Source organism: Vicugna pacos, chromosome 30, assembly GCF_048564905.1.
Source record: "Vicugna pacos chromosome 30, VicPac4, whole genome shotgun sequence".
Lineage (NCBI taxonomy): Eukaryota > Metazoa > Chordata > Mammalia > Artiodactyla > Camelidae > Vicugna > Vicugna pacos.
In genome coordinates, this window is record NC_133016.1 from 7,374,892 (window position 1) to 7,392,698 (window position 17,807).

General features: G+C 33.4%; 1 long non-coding RNA gene and 1 pseudogene across 4 annotated transcripts in view; one reads left to right on the forward strand and one right to left on the reverse strand.

Annotated features, from left to right (window-relative positions):
* LOC140690498 (uncharacterized) overlaps nucleotides 1-17,807 on the reverse strand; it is a 168,585-nt gene that overhangs the window by 61,821 nt on the left and 88,957 nt on the right. For all 4 annotated transcript variants that reach the window (XR_012065809.1, XR_012065810.1, XR_012065808.1 and 1 more), the window contains one exon: nucleotides 10,778-10,826. This is a non-coding gene — a long non-coding RNA (uncharacterized lncRNA). The remainder of the gene's footprint in view (nucleotides 1-10,777; nucleotides 10,827-17,807) is intronic.
* LOC116278868 (elongation factor 1-alpha 1 pseudogene) overlaps nucleotides 12,133-17,807 on the forward strand; it is a 50,649-nt pseudogene continuing 44,974 nt past the window's right edge.

Below are 17,807 nucleotides of genomic sequence, written 5' to 3' on the forward strand. Positions count from 1 at the left end.
ACAATCACATAATGGTTTCATTTGGACAAACATATATGTGTTCATGTGTTTAGGCGTGTACATATGTATCTAAAAAATTTAAGTTTAATACAACAACCATCAGGATTTGTCACTTACTTTGCAGAAGTGATAAAATTATATGTATTAATTTTTCTTTTGTATATAGTCTACATTTTCTAAGATTAGAAAGCCTTATCTTTATAAGTAAAAACCAGAAGCAATCTAAGTTTGTATTTGCTTAAAGCTAGTTTTACTTAAAGTTCATCCATTCACCTCAGTTTTACTGCATAGAGATTACGATCATTGCCATTCCTACTCTTTAGTTCATAAACAGAATATTAAATTTGTTATAATATTAGAAGTGATATAACTGATAATCAGGAACCTTTTGGTTTTATTTGCTTATTTTTTTTCTTTTGTTTTTAAGTGTGACTTCATAGCATAGATTTAGGAGTACAGATTCTACAGCCAGATTTCTTGACTTTGTGAACAAGTTCTATCATTTCCCAGGGAGAACTCAACCAGGGGATTATCTGGCCTCTCCATGCTTGCATGCCCCCATACTCGTGAGTTAGTGGATACAAAGCAGTGACAGCCCACCTGCCCCATCACCTTTCCTATGCAAGAGAAACCAGACTGTCATCTTTGCACACGACTGAATATGTCCAAATCTCAAAAAAGCGTATTTTTCTTCCCTTATGTCCATTTCCAATTTAAATATTTCTCAATTCAGAAGGTTCGTGTCAGTTGTCCACTGTATTTAACCAAACTGGAACTCTCTGAGAAGCACAGCATGCCGGGCTCTGCCTTGGTTACTGCAGTTCTACCAATCAATGCCAAACTGCTGAGGGACGCCGAAATCTCAAAATCTGGATACAGATACTATCTATTTTAACATAAATTTTCTTATATATTCTTCAAACTGAAGTCGACACGGCACACTTTATTCATAATCACGTGTACCTTACATTCTTATCACTTTCAGAACCCTCTCCCTGGCATACACAGTTGGGGGAATGTCTTCTAATATGAATTTGACACTTTTGTTGGCATTTCATATTTTCTTCGGAGTAAATATGTTTTTTGAATCTCTGACTCCTTACATGTTGTCTACAATAGCATGGTAATACATATCTTTTATTTTACCTGATGTTATAGTTACTTGGTTATAAAAGTTTCTCTCTGCTATATTATATGTTAACCCAGAGACCACATCATATTCATATTTTAATTTGGCACAGTAGTAGAACTTTTTTTCACATGCTATGTTGGTGCTCCATTAATGTTGCTGAATAATTAAAATGAACACAAGATCAGGAATATTGACTCTCAATCTAAGGATTAGAGTTGTTTCTTCTAATGTTTCAAAATAAACCAAATTTGCAACTTCATAGAGCATGTGTAAGTATGACCTCCCAAATTTCTGACAATAGTGAAGGAGATTAGGTAAACAAGATAATGCAAACCAAGATAATGGGAAATATTAGGTAGAAGATGAAGAAATGGGAAATACAAAAATGTTAAGAAAAACAGCTGACAATAAGTTTATGAAAATTTGTCCTGTGTGCATGAATTTGGACACAGCAGCCAACATCATTCAGTAATTAAACACAGTTGCTAATTTAATGCTGGAAACATGGAAGTAATTTATTATAAATAATTAAAATACTTCCTCTATCATAGTCATTTACATCATAATGAGCCAATTATTCTTTGCCATATAAATTTACTGAATCTCAGTTGGGCGAGCAAACAGAGAGGACAGTTAAAATTATAGTCATAGTGAAGCCAGCATGATGCTTTCCCTTTGTAATTTTTCACAATATATTTTGTAAATTATTCAGAATTTTATACAGCCATAATAATATTAGTGGTTAACCATTACATTTTACAATGTTAATAAAAACTATATATAAAATGCTCATGGTGAAATGTGTAGTAGTTAAGATGTGGACTCTGAAGTAATTCCATATAGTTTTATAACTTAGTTGTGCAACTCATTGCTCTGCAACTTAGAAAGTAACATATAATTTTTTTACTTTAGCTTTCTTATCTGTAGAATGGGAAAATGTTTAGCTCACTGATGGGAACTTACTGAGGGCTGAAATCAATAACATGCAGAGTTTTTACCTAAATGTCTGACACTACAAAGCACTGAATAAATAGCATTTATTATTATTATAGTAGTAGTAGTAGTAGTAGTAATATAAGCTCATCTACTCAAGAGAAAAACTAAATAAAACATAAGGATAAACAATTTCAAAATGATAATATGAAATTATACATTTATTCCTTCATTTACAATAGATCACAATAGAAAACAAAGAAACAAATATATGAAATTTAAGAACAAATAATAAAGAGGAAAGTTATCCTCAAACAACCAGAAACCTTCAGAAATTTTCATCAGTACTGAAGACAAAGAAATCAAATTATAGGGAAAGACCATAACTGCTGAACATTTGACAAAGAAAAACAATGTGTATCTTAGAATTAAGTGAAGGGACATTTTAAAAAAAGCAAAAGAAGATCCTCTGGACCCAGAGTTTAGAGGCTGGAAAAAGGATGGATCCTGAGACAGGTAATGAATGCTATAATGAGTGACTTTCTTTTGGAATATATTTCAGGATCCTACACATGGACTGCCATGGTAATAAGTCCCAAGTTCCTATTTTATTGTCTTTTGTTGATCACTAAGTGTGGTATTAAGCATATGCAAAGAACCAAACAGAAGATAGTCTATACAAAAGTGTTTTCTTTTTCCCCCCACCATAAATATGGCAAATGATTCTGGTTTCAATTACATAGACTGGAGTAAAATCCCACAATAGGATCTATTTTTTAATGTATCTCCTTATCTAGACTTCATTGATAAATGAGTTTAAAACAGATACCCATATCAGAGCAATGTCTGTACACTCTAAAAGAGATAAAATGATAGGAGCATGATTTATTTTTACAGTGTGTTTCTGAAGACACTGCTAAATGTGGCTCGGTCTTTGCTTCTCTAGCAATTCCAAATGCACACACAGAACTGCGGTTCTGTAAACACAAAATATGAATTATCTTTTGAAGAACAAATAAACAGATGGTGAATTCACAAATTTTCTATGCATAGCTTTTTTAAAATTGAAAAATTTGAAATAATTATAGATTCACCTGCAGGTTTAAGAAATAATGCTCAGAAATCTTATGAACATTTTATCCAGTTTCCCCCAATGGTAACATCCAAAACTGTCATAAACAGGATATTGGCATTGATACAATCCTCTGATCTTATTCAGACCCCCACTCCTCAGTTCACTTGTACAAATGTGTGTGTGTTTTTGTGTGTATCTGTTTAGTTCCATACAGTTTTGTCATGTGTAGGTTTGTGTATCCACCGTCATAGTCAAGGCACCGAGAAATACCATCATTACAAGGTTCCCTAGAGTTTCCCCCTTATAATTACACTCACCCCACCTCCTGAACGCAACACCCTAAACTCTAATGCTTGGCAACTGCTACATTGTCCTCCAAACCTAAAATTTTATATTTTTAAAGTGTTATTAAATAGAATCATCAAGTATGCAACCTATTGGGACTGACCTTTTTTCCCACTCAGTATAATTACATGGAGATCCGTCCAAATTATCATGTAAATCCATAGTTAATTCTTTTAATTGCTGTGTAGTAGTCTAACAATAAAGGTATCTCAGTTTAACAACACACCTGTTGAATGTCATTTGTTTTCAATCTGGGGCAATTATGAATGTGGTAGGATGAATAATGTCCCCATCCCCAAAATGTGCAACTCTTAATTCCTGGAACCTGTGAATGTTACCTTATTATGGCAAAGATTTTGAAGGCGTGATTAAATTAAATGTTTTGAGATGCAAGATTATTCTGGATAATCTGGTTGGGTCATAAATGCAATCACAGGGGTCCTTCTAAGAGAGAGACTAAAGGAGATCACACACAGAGGAGGAAAAGGATTTCCACAATATTACCGCAGAGGGAGGTGGAGGTTAGGTGATCTGGATGCATGACAGGGAATGCAGCAGCCCAGTGGAAGCTGGAAAAGGCAAGGAATAGATTCTCCCCCAGAGATTCCAGAGGAAGTGTGGCTTGCTGACACCTTGATTTTGGCCAAGTGATACTGATACAGGACTTCTGGCTTCTGGAAGTGTGATAGAAGAAATATCTGCTGTTCAAAGTCACCAGGTCTGTGGTCATTTGTTATGGTAGTAACAAGACACTGATACAATGACTCAGTCTACTATAAACAGTCCTGTAAAGGATTTTTTATTAATGTAAGTTTTAATTTCTCTGGGATGAATGCCTAGGAGTGTAATTCAAGGTTAAAAGGAAATTGAATATTTAATTTTATAAGAAACTTTCAATGTTTTCCAAATGGCTATGTCATTTTCATATTCTCATCAGCACTGTATGGATGGCCCAGTTTCTCTGCACTCTTGCCAGAATGTAAGGTTATTACCATTTAAAAATTTTACCTTTGTGTTAAGTGTAATAATATCTCATTAGAGATTTAATTTGCATTTTCCTAAAAATAGTTTTGAGTGTTTACCATCAGTAGATCCTCTTCATTGAAATGTCAATGTCATTTGCCCATTTTCTAGTTAGACTATTATTTACTATCATGTTTTTAAAATTCTTTAGATGTTACATATACTGGTCCTTTTTCAAATACGTGTCATACAAATATTTTCTCCAGCCTGTGGGCTGTCTTTTTATTCTTTTAGTGGTGACTTCCACAGAGCATAGTTTTCATTTTGATGAAGTCCAATTTATCATTTTTTAGTGATATGGTTTTCATTGTCAAGTCTAAGAACTCTTTTCCTAATCTTTCCTCCACTGAATTGCTTTTTTCACCTTTGTCAAAAGTCAGTTGATCATATATGTAAGGGTCTATCTCTGGGTTATCTGTCCTGTTCTGTTAATCTGTATGTCTATATCTGTGCCAATACCACACTGTCTTATCTTAAATATATAATAATTAATATCAGGTTGAGTGATTTCTCCTACTTTATACTTCTTTTTCAAGATTGTTTTGACTATTCTACAGCTTGTTACTTTTAATAAAATTTTAGCATAAGTTTGTCTACAGATGCAAAAATCCTTTCTAAGGCTTTGACAGCTATAGCACTAAACCTATAGGTAAGTTTTACTATGTTGATTCTTCCATTCCATAAACACAGTGTATCTCTTCATTTTTTTAGGATCTGTTTTATTCCTTCCATCAGCGTATTGTAATTTTCAGTGCACAGAGTCTATACATGCTTTGTTTAAGTTTCTACTTAGATATTCGTTCATCAATTGTAACAAATGTACCCAACTAACACAAGATGTTATTAATAAAGGAAACCGGGCAGAGAGGAGGGTGGAAAAGGTATATGAGATCTGTGTGTCTTTCCTTGCTCTTTAATTTTTCTGTAAGCCTAAAACTGCTCTAAGAAATAAAATCTATTAATTAAAAATATGAGGAATGGAATATTGGTGTGAGTGTAACTAGTTATCCTGAATCAGAAAACAGCACAAAAGAAAATGCAGTCATAACAATTGTCACCGTTATCATCTTCACATTCTCTCACTTCTACAAGAATACATGTTTAAAGCCAGCGAATCAATGACATAAGAATAGTAATGGGAAGATCTTTGACCTTAGATGTCTATACGCAGTAATTATTATGCATGTGTTTAGGCAAAAGGAATGAATTCTCAGAAATAGAATAAATCTTACCTATGACCACTTTATGAGGTAACAGTAACTTGAAGTAGCCCATATATATTTCAAGAGAGAAACAGTGAGAACTTTTCCATTTAACATTTCACAAAAGATGACTTAGGAAAATCATATAACTGAAAGCTAAGCTTCAAATATCTGTTGATTATAAGACATAAAGTTATAAAATTTTCAAATTTCCTCAAGATAGAAAATATGTACCATAATGTAAAAAGTAATAAAAATTGGAACATAAGCTCTAGAATGCTTAAGAAAAACCTTGAACGTTAAGCTAAGAAAAAAACATACTGCATGAAACAGTTATAATCTTTTTTTCTGGTGGCTTATGAAAGAATTTTAGTTTTACATATTGATTTTAAAAAATGACCAAATGTACTTGCTTATACATGTGTGTTAAGCCACTACTAAAAAGTCAATAAGCCACAGATTTTTAAACCAATAGGGAAAGCAAAACAAACTCAACAGAAAAACAGTGCAGTTCCCAAGGCTTTGTAGGGGACAGTGGGACCACTGTCTTTCCATGTCTTCATCATACTCCAATTAGCCTCTTCTGTATTCAGCGTCCTCTTCTGCGTTAAATCAGCTGCTACATCTGTGTTTGCTTCCTGTTACCCCTAAATCATCGCTCCCTTTCTAGTTCATTTGTCCTTGTGTCATTATGGCTTTTTAAGACCATTTGTCTCATGGTATTATTCACTCTCATTTTTATATCAAAATTAAAACCTAATGTAATCAAGTGGCTATATAGGAAAATTATTGACACAACGGCCATAGTAAATAGCTATAAATTCTCTCTAGTTGATATAATTTTGATAATATGTTTATCTACACACATTAGTAAGCCAGAATAAGTAGGGTTTTTGCATAGAAAAATATCAGAGGAAAAATAAGCCTTAAAACTGATGGTAGCCCCTTAACCAAGATCACTCCATGTGGTTGTGGGCAAGGAAGAGCAACGCGCCTACAAGGTCAAGCACACGACTCTGGCATGCATGGTGGCCCCTGGAACTGTGTTCACCTATTTATAACTGTGTACAGGTGTACACAACCTTCAAAAACAGAGCGGGAGCCCCTTCTCTGAGTCATGAATTCTCTTTTGGTGTTTACTCCGTAAAAAGCTCTTAATGGCAACATTTTTAATGAGGAAGTTTTAGGTTAAATTACAAAATATATCTTTTTAAAATATGATTAATAATGTTGCCACTTGGTTGTTTAATTCTCATAAGCTATTGAAATAATTTTCTCTATGTAACTTTTATGTAATATATTGAGATTGCCACACAGTAAGGGGAACACAGCCATTAAACAAAATGTAAAAATAAGAATCAAATTTATAATGTCATAAGCATGATACACATATCTCATTGTTAAAATAACAACGGTAAATAAGAACAATAATAATTCCATACATACGAACAATATCCCCATACATTTAGTAGTACTTCTTGTCTACTAGGTAATGTTCTAAGGAATTTATACACACACACAAACACACAAACACACACATTCATTTAATTCTCACAAAAAACCCATGGGGATTTTATCTTTACCTCACTAGTCACTTCCCTTCTTTTTCCCATTTGTGTGGCACAGTAAAAGTTCATGAAACTATATTTTAAAGCATCTTCTAAACTCTTAGCACAGACTAGGAGCTAGCATATTTATCACAACTATTGTGCACTGTATTTCACAATTCTTTACGATATCTTGCTAAAAATTAGAGGTCTCTAAATACACCACAAGAAGATTGAAATCACTCAAATAGCACACATATACAGCAGGAACCATCTCACCTTCTCATTCAATTTTGCTTACTTCGATGATTCAGCAAAGTAAAAAGTGGCCAATGGAAGCTGAATAAATTCATATTTCTTGATTTACTCTATTAATGATAACATGCTCATTGGTAAACTAAGTTTCATTATATAGGCGTAGTTTCTTAATTACACCATCCATATGATTAAAATTATTTCAAAATAAGTTCAGAGATCACTGAATACTGGTATTGAAGAAAGGCCATTTGCATTTGAGGAGAAATGTGTTTTGGTAGTTCAGAGATCACTGAATACTGGTATTGAAGAAAGGCCATTTGCATTTGAGGAGAAATGTGTTTTGGTTGTATTGTGATTTTTCTCCTCCAAGTAGGCTAGTCAAATATGGGAAGACTCAAAGGAAAATTTTACGTAGCTAGATTATTAGAAATTAGTGGCTTTTGGTGGAAAATTTTTATTTCTTCAACACTTACACGTGTTTTTAAAACTATAAAAACACATTATTAATTGTCTAAACTCATGCTACTCAGTGGAATACAGTACCTGCCACAAATCTGACATATCTAAGTGTAGCTCTGGTAAGCAAAATCAATCTCCTCCACGTATTTCTTACCAAGTCTTTTATTTCATGCACCCCAATTCAATTTCTTTTCTGATTTCATTTTTTCACTTGATTTTCAAAGTCCTTCCCTGATAATCAAATCACTAAACACCACTCACTCACTGCACTTCTGGGGATCAGATCTGTCACCGGCTCATATACTTTTTCGCTCAGCACTGATTTTGATTCATGCCTTAGAATGTCAGAGCCTAAAAGGGCAATTCCACTTTCACTTTTTAGAGCCAGTTTCAATATCAACTTTAATTGAGTAGATAGTATTTAATATAGTTCTCCTCCAGCAGGCAATAATCTTTTACCCCAAGGTTCTCTGTCTTATATTGAACAAAAGAATGCTGACTCAGAGGTTTTTGCTTTGTTTGTTTTTACTCTTGCTACAACTTTACCTTGGCTTGAAAGTTTTATCAGTTAAAATATTCATACTAGCCTGAAATACAGATTTTTTTTTAAAAAAAGCATTATTTAGTGTATTAAAGTTAATTGAGTTTAATATTTAAACTTCTATATTTTTAAAGTCATAGGAATAGAAGTAGTATCAGTTATAATGCAATCAACTGAATGTTTGTTCCCCTGAAATTCACATGTCGAATCCTAACCCTCAGTGTGATGGTGTTAGGAGGTGGGGCCTTTGGGAGGTGATGAGGTCATGAGGGTGGAGCCCCCATGAACAGGACCCCTTATAAAAGAGGCCCTAGAGAGCCCCCTAGTCCACTCGGCCAGGTGAGGACAGGTGAGTCTCATCAGACATGTCTTAGTCTTGGATTCTCTGTCTCCAGAAATGCGAGAAACACATTTCTTTTGTTTATAAGCCACCTAGTCTAGGATATTCTATTCCAGCATCCTGAACAGACTTATAGAACAAGATGTATAAAATAATTCAAAATAAATTGAAAGGAATATGTTTATAATATATTGACTACTTAGAAATTATCTGAATAGCTATACATGATCACTAAGTCCAAATTTTATTGCCATATTTACGTATCAAGTAAAAAAATTAAGTCTTTTTAAATAAACACATTTCTTAATTCTCATATCAACTCTGCTTTATAAATATGAGCCAATATTTGGTGCATGGCAATTTAATTAGCATAAATTCTGGAAAATTTATTACTTGAAACTGAAAAAAATTCCTTGGCTTATTTTCAACTCCTCCAAGCCACTCATCCTCAAGCTTTTGTATGTATTTTCATATACTGTGGTAAAGTGAGGCTAACATTTAGAGAAAAAACGTTGTTAGAAACAGAGTTAAGACGTTAGGTTTCTGATTCTGTGTGTAAGGAGCCTGGAAGTCACCACTCTGTTCCAACAAGTGAAAAGCTGAGCAGGTTGAAAAATCAACACCTCTCGTCTCCATGAGAGAGGAAAGACACTGGGGAGATTGTGTAGCCGAGGTCAGCGAGATAGACAGCAGACACGGGGGTCGCAGCAGAGACTCACGGGCAGAAACTCCCCCAGACGTCAGCTCTGGAGAGGAAAGCCTGAACTGCATTGACAAACTGTTGGAGAATCAGTCTGGATTAGTCTGAGAGTTAACAACCCCAGGGAGGCCAGCCATAGGCAGGTCACCACAACACTGAGAGAGTCCCCTCAGGAGTTCAGCCGGGCTCTCACAGTAAATATCAGAGGAAAAAACACTGGGTTTTTGCATCAGGGTAGGGGGTCAGAAAAAATTTTGAAATATGTCAGTGCACTATGTTCTTCATTACAAGTCCTACCCTCAGAGGAAAGTAGTTAATCAGAGCCTGACCTGCTAGGTTTTATGAGAGCTTAACTATGCTGGGAGAAGGGAAATACCCATCTCTAGCCAGCTCTAGCCTTTCATGTAAGAAAAGGGATAAAGTTAATTCCAGCCTACTCTAGCTATCCTGTCTCTCCTAAGCGGGGAGAAAAAAAACTGAGAAACACCTGACGTTCACAGCCCGGAGGCATAGACTTAACTGAAAGGCTGAGACCATACCGAGGGACTATAGAATAATTTCTCCTTTCATATTTTACCACCGCATTACTAAAGGCCTATTTCCAGTAGTTCCTTTTAACCAGTACATTACATCTAGCCATCAAAACAAAAAATAGTAACAACAACAAAAACTTGCAAAACATACCAAAAGGCAAAAAACACAGTTTGAAGAAACCAAGCAAGCATCAGAACCAGACATGCCAGTTAGACTTATCAGACCCGAAACTTAAAACAATTATGATTAATATGCTAAGCATTCTAATGGATAAAGCAGACAACATACAAGAGCAGATGGGCACTGTAAGTGGAGATATGGAAATCCTAAGAAAGAACCAAAAAAAAAAAATCTTTGAGTTAGAAAATATATTGATAGATTCCTCAAAAACTGCAAAGCAAAGTGAACAAAGATTGTTTTTAAAGAACCAGAATATCCAAGGACTTTGGGACAACTACGAAAGGTGTACCATATGTAATGGGGATTGCAGAAGAAGAAGAAGGAGAGAAGGAAGAGAAGAAATATTTGAAACAATAATAACTGAGGATTTCCCCAAATTGACGTCAGGCGCAGAACCAGATCCACAAAATTCAGAGAACACCGAATGGGATAAATGTCAAATAAAACTACATCATGGCATATCATTTTCAAGCCACACAAAATAAAACATAAAGAAAAAACACCTTACCTGTAGAAGAACAAAGTGAAGAATGATTTTCAACTTTTCCGCAGAAACCCTAAAAGCAAGAAAAGAATGGATGAAATATTTAAAGTGTTGAGAAAAAAGAAAACAGCAATTTAGAACTTAGTACCCTTCAAATGGCCTCTCAAAAGTCGAGGAGAAATAAAGACTTTCTCAGACAAACAAAAATTGAGGGAATTTTGTTGTCTGTAGACCTGCCTTGCAAAAAAAGGTTAAAGGAAGTTCTTTAGGGAGAAAGAAAATAATATAAGTAAGAAACTTAAATTTACGTAAAGTAACAAGAAGCATCAAAAAAGAAATAAGTGAAGGTAAAATAAAAACTCTTCTATTTTTTCCTGTTCTTTATTGATCTAATAGAAAATGGTTTCTAAAATAATACTAATAGCATATTTGCTTGGGTATGCGTAAGTACATATTATATATACACACATCTGTATATATCTATAAATACTTATATATAAGTGACATGAGCGACAGCAATGATACAAGGGGCAGGAGGAAGAAAGGGATTAGGATTATTTTGTTATTAAAAAGTACTTTCACTACCTGTGAAGTGGTGTAATGTTATTCAAAAGTAGACTTGGATTAGCTGTAAATGTATGTGGCAAAAGCAAAGCCAGTTTCATAGCTGGAGACTTTAACATCCCTCTATCAGAAATGATAGATCCAGCAGGCAGAAAATCAGTAAGGACACTGAAAATCTAGATAAAATGGACAAATTTCTTAAAAGACATCATCCCTCAAAATCTCACAAGAATAAATTGACCATCTGAATAGGCTTATATCTATAAAGTGAATTGAATCAATAATTAATGACCTTCAAAAACAGAGAACACCAGGTTCAGATAAGGTCACTGGTGAATTCTACCAAACTTTCAAGGAAGAAATTATACCAATTCTCTACAATCTCTCTCAGAGAATTGAAACAGAGGGAATATTTCCTATCTCACACAATGAGGCCAGCATTACCATAATACCAATACTAGGCAAAGAGACTGCAAGAAAACTACAGATCAGTACAACTCACAAACATAGACACAAAAATTCTTCCTCAACAAAATATTAGCAAATTCAATCTAACAATGTATAAAAAGAGTAATTTACTATGGCCAAGTGAGATTTTTTGCAGGTCTGCCAGGCTGGTTCAATAATTAAGAATTCACTTATGTAATGCATCATATCCACAGGAGATAAATCACATGATTATGTTAGGAGAAGCCAATAAGAAAAACATTTAATAACATCCAATACCCATTCAAAATAAAAGCTCTCAGAAAACTAGAAATAGAGGGAAATCCCTCAACTTGGTGAAGAATATCTACAAAAATCCTATAGCTAACATGATACTTAATGCTGAGAAACTTGAAGCTTTCCCGTTAAGATCGGGTAGAAGGCAAGTACGTCCGCTCTCAACACTACTTTTCAATATTGCACTGGAGCTCTAGCTAATGCAAGGAGACAAGAAAATAAAATCAAAGGTATATCAATTCAGAAGGAAGAAATAAAATTTGTTTGATTTGCAATTGGCATGACTATCTGCATAGAAAATTATAAAGAACTGACTTAAAAACTCCTGGATCTAATAAGTGATATTAGCAAGTTTATGGGATTACAAGGTTAATATATCAGCAATGAACAAATGGAACTTGATGTTGAAAACACAGTATCATTTATACTAGCAGCCAATAAACTAAAATACTTAGGTATAAATCTAACAAAATACATATAAAACATACATGAGGAAAACTACAAAACTTTGATGAGTGAAATCCAAGAAGAACTAAATAAATGGAGAGATATTTTATGTTCATGGATAGGAAGACTCATCAAAATGTCAATTATTTACAACTTGATCTATAGATTTGATCCAGTCCAAATCAAGATCAAGATCAAATCAAGATTATATTGTAAATATCAACAACCTGGCTATAAAGTTTGTGTGGAGAGGAAAAAGTCCCAGAATAGCCAATACAATATTGAAGAAGAACAAAGTTGGAGGACTGATGATACCCAACCTCAAGACTTACTGTGAAGCTACAGTAATCAGGATGGTGTGGTACTGGTGAAAAAACAAAATATATCAGTAGAACAGAATAGAGAGCCCAGAAATAGACCTACACAAATATTGTCAACTGATCTTTGACAAAAGGGCAAAGGCAAAACAATGGAGAAGATAGTCTCTTCAACAAATGATGTTGGAAGAACTGGACATCCTCCTGCAAAAAATGAATCCAGGCACAGATCTTACACCCGTCACAAAAATTAACTCAAAATGAATCCAAGACCTAAAAATAAAACACAAAAATATAAAACTCCTAAAACATATTGGTGGAGAAGTTTTCTGTGACTTGGGTACAGCGATGATTTTTTAGATACAACACCAAAGACACAATCCATAAAGAAATAATTGATAAGCTAAATTGACTAAAATAAAAGTGCTCTGCAAAAAACAATGTCAAGAGAATTAGAAGAAAAGTCACAGACTGGGAGGAAATATTTGCAAAGAATGCATCTTAATAAAGGACTGGTATCTAACATATGAAAAGAACCCTTAAAACTCAACAATAAGAAAACAACAACAGCAACAAAAACCCAATTAAAAAATGGGCCAAACATCTTAGCATAAGCCTCACCAGCGAGGATATACACATAGCAAATAAGCATACGAAAATATGCTCCACATGATATGTCATCAATTAAGTAAAGATTAAAACAACAATGGGATACCACTGTACGCCCATTAGGATGGCCCAGATCCAGAACACTGACATCACCAAACGCTGGAGAGAATGTGAAGCAACAGGAAGACTTATTCATCATCACATTTCCTTCTGTCTTTCTGATCTTCATCCCTCTTATAAGGACACCTGTGCTTTTATCAGATCTACCTGAAGAATCCAGGTTAATCCCATTTACAAATCTCTCTTGCCATATAAGATAATATTTACATGCTCTAGGGATTGAGACACAGACATTTTAGAGGAGCATTATCTAGCATATGTCACCTACTAAAAATAATATATAATATATGATAATAATAACAATAGATTGATTTCTGGGCTCTCTGTTCTGTAACATTGATCCATGTGTCTGTTTTTATGTCAACCTCATACTGTTTTGATTATTATATCCTTATAATATAATTTAAAATAAAAAATGTGCTCCCTCCAGCTTTGTTCTTGCCATACTGTTTTCTAACAGTTGATGTCAGTGACGTTGCATCACTTGACATCCCTATCAGCAGTAAACAAGAATTCCCCTTCATCCACATCCTCACCAACACTTTATATGGTCAGTCTTTCAAAGCATTCTAATTTTTAGACTTTAAAATAGTTATACAGAGGTATCTGTGTGGTTTAATTTGAATTTTCCTAACGACTACCAATGCTGGCAATCCTTTAGTGCACTTAGGTGTTTCCTTTGCCCATACTTTTGTTGGGTTATTTTTCTTATTATTGAGTAAGTGAAGATTTTTCAGAGTAAGTTCTTTTCTATCATTTCCTCAAAATCAATGTCAAATTTCTAATTTTAAAAAGTTAATTGATAAAAACTGACTTTATATAATATTCTTATGTACGAAGAAATATTCACATCCCACAAATGTCAATGATTTGAGCCTAGCTTGGAAATTCACCTAGTTCATAATTTGAAATTCATAGTTATTAAATAACTCTGACCTGCTTATATGTCAATCATGCATATATTTGATAGTGTCTTTAATTACCTTGAAATCCCCAGTAAAACTCAAGCTCTGGCTATGACATGCTGGGGCACTGTGTACTCAGAATAAGAGGTGGAGATCTTTCTAATTCTCATATTTTCCTAAACACTGCACATAACTTTTTGGATTTTATGTTCCATTGAAATTATTTATTTTTATAGATTTTTTTCATCAATCATCTCTTCTTCTCCATTTACTCACTGTTAACTCTAGTGTACTATTTTAAAACACGTATTGAATCAGCCATAAGCTAGTGGTTTAAATTTGGATGCATAAAATATAAATCTAGGAAAAATTATAATCATGTCTTATCTACCATTTTTAAGATGTTTGGGAAACATTGAACAAGATATATTTTATCCCATTCATCATTATTAGTTGTCACTCTGAGAGTAGCTTTTCATAAAATAAGATCTGGCAAATATTTTTTGATGAATTAAAATAGGATACAATTCCTGGCAGTATTTTCACAGAAGTACTTGGTGACGATGAAAGATTGCTACCTAAATCAGCAGAATAGAGACAGTGGTCAGTTGGAAGATTAGTAATTGGAAGGGAAGGTTTGGGTCGCCTGAGGAATATTTAGTAATAAATTAAACTGTAGGTTAAATATATGAAATAACTTCAGTTGAGGATAATTTCTCCCTCTATGTTCTATTGAAAATTATGATGTTGAGACGTATTATCTAAGATAGGTGAATATTCAAATATTTTCTTTAGAAAGCACACATTTTTTCTCATGCACTTTCTAAAGGAGGGAAGAATAGTACTATTTTCATCACGTTTTCTTCTTATTGCAAACTACAGAGGTCTTTCCTCTACATGCTCTTTGCCTATAGAACAAAAGTAGAAATGGCTTTGATTTCACAGCCCTTTGGAAGACACTCCATTTCAATGGAGAAAAGATAAGGCACTCGCTTTTTATCTTTAAACTGTAATTGAAACTGTTAGTACACCAAAGCAACAGTGTATTGCCAAAAGCACCCTTCTACAGCGGAGCCTTTCTGCAGTGAAAGCACTTTGCACCTGTGGAGACAAAAGCAGTATTTTCCGTTGTCTAAAATGTTATAATGTATAATGTCATAGTGATGTTTCTAAGAGTGAACTACTGTACTATTTCAACAGTGTGTGATGTATTGAGTTCCAGATAAATAAATTGCACTCCTTGTCCAATTTTATGAAATACTGAATACATTATAGAAATGAAAGAAAGGACTGCTAAGTTACTGATAATATGAATTAAAACAGGACTTCGGGCAGCATTGCATGCATCTAAAATTTTTATTATTTTCTACCTTTCCACAAAACAGTTGTCAAGGAAGGTTAATCCTTAGTTTAAAAGGCTATGGTGTTTGGTATACTCATGTCTTAGTAAAAAGCTTGATCATAATCATTTTTACTCTGTGTCATTTTAATATCTATTTCTACATGTAAAACTTGGGTTTAAATCTTAAAATTCTGAATAAGCCCTGGGCATTATGCATAGATCATGCCAACTAAACATTACTATATTTTACCTAGATTTATCAAAACAGGATTCTGACTGATTTATCAATGCTAAATAATTCAATTTTGAAGCTTTATTATATTATTTTTGCTTATATTGTCAATGTAGCTGTGCACAAACCAAAATAACAAAAATATATTTTTGTATCCACTTATTCTTCTTCTGAAATAAAATTCCCAGAGTCAAATAACAAAATTATTCGTCTCATGGTATTTGTACTCACAGAGGACATACTTCAACTTGATAAACATACCAATAGTTGTGTGATTTAAAACATAATAATACAAAGAACTAGAACTTGGTGCATTATGCATGTTTTTGATGAAACAAATGGCATTGCTATAGTCATCTCAATATACCCCTCACTGTAATGTGTTTGCTTATGCTGTATTCACAACTACACATATGTGAAATTAATGAAACTTTGGGGATGCAAGCTGAATACCTAATATTTTATATGATATTTTAACGGAACATATTTAAAATGTTTAAGCATTTATCATTTTTCAAAGGTGGTTTACAGATAAGTCTATTTTTCCAGTTTAGAGTTCTGAAAATTAGTGAAATTTTCTTCTGTATAATGTAAGAAAGTCCCAGACAACTAGGTAGTCTTTAGATTTGCTGAAGATACTTGCAGTAAAATCCTTACCTTCCTTCTATCAATAGTATTCATATTCCAGGCAAAGGAATACTTCTGAAAGAATTTACTGGAAAAGGTGATTTGAATAGATAGCCATCCAGGTGACAAATTAACCCTTGGTATAAGCCATACCATTTAGGCTATTACATATTTAAGAATTCGTAAATATGGTATTTTTAAGTTGTTATGGCTGTCATAGATTATCACCGTAGAGCATTATTTTAATACAAAATTTCTTGCATGTACACTATAAATACTGAAATGAAGAGGAAAGATTAAAGAAACTTGATATTGGTGTTAATTATGGTAATGTTATAGCTCCCTAGTTAATCTTATCTTAGAAAATTTCATCAACAAGTCCAAGTAGAACTATTATCAGGTATATATTATTTTTAGGTAAGTGAGAGAACATTTAATAACGTGAAGCAATTAATTCTAACCTACTTACATAGAAGAGGGTTTTGAATTTATTTTTACCAATTTTCTTCCAGGTTTACAGTCAGTAAAATACATTTAATGTCATCTTTTTAATACCTAATGTTACAATTCTTAGACACATCTAGATTCTTACTGCAATGCAAAGACAAAAATAAATTTTCTTAGAAAAATTGTACCAAGTGCTGTTGCTCTGTGCCTTATCAAAATCCTAGTGGATTTTGTTCTTCTTTTTAGGATATAACTATGCAATTTGTAAAACAAGACATTCATTAAAAATTGTAGATGTAAAAGTCTTTGAATTGAAATAAAAATTCTTTTACCAAAAATAACTGGTATCTTGAAATCACTTTTACATGAGTTAGTGAGTGGATAAACACAATTTAAAAGATAATAGACATTACTGAATTATCTGTATTTGTCTACTTTTATTTATATGAGAAATTAATGGGTTCTCCCTATTGACTCATCAGACATATAACAAAACATTCCTTTATGATGACTAGATACATGGGGTACTTTGCCAACATCAATTGGATTAGTAACAAGTGCAGTAACAAGACATTCCATGTTATTACATGACTTGTAGAAATTGATTTTTATTTTTTCTAACTATTTTTAGACACATACTGACTATTTGAAAGAAAAGGAAAGAAGTAAGGAGAAAGGAGGAAAAGAGAGGGAGAAAATAATCCAAAAGAATTATCTTAGT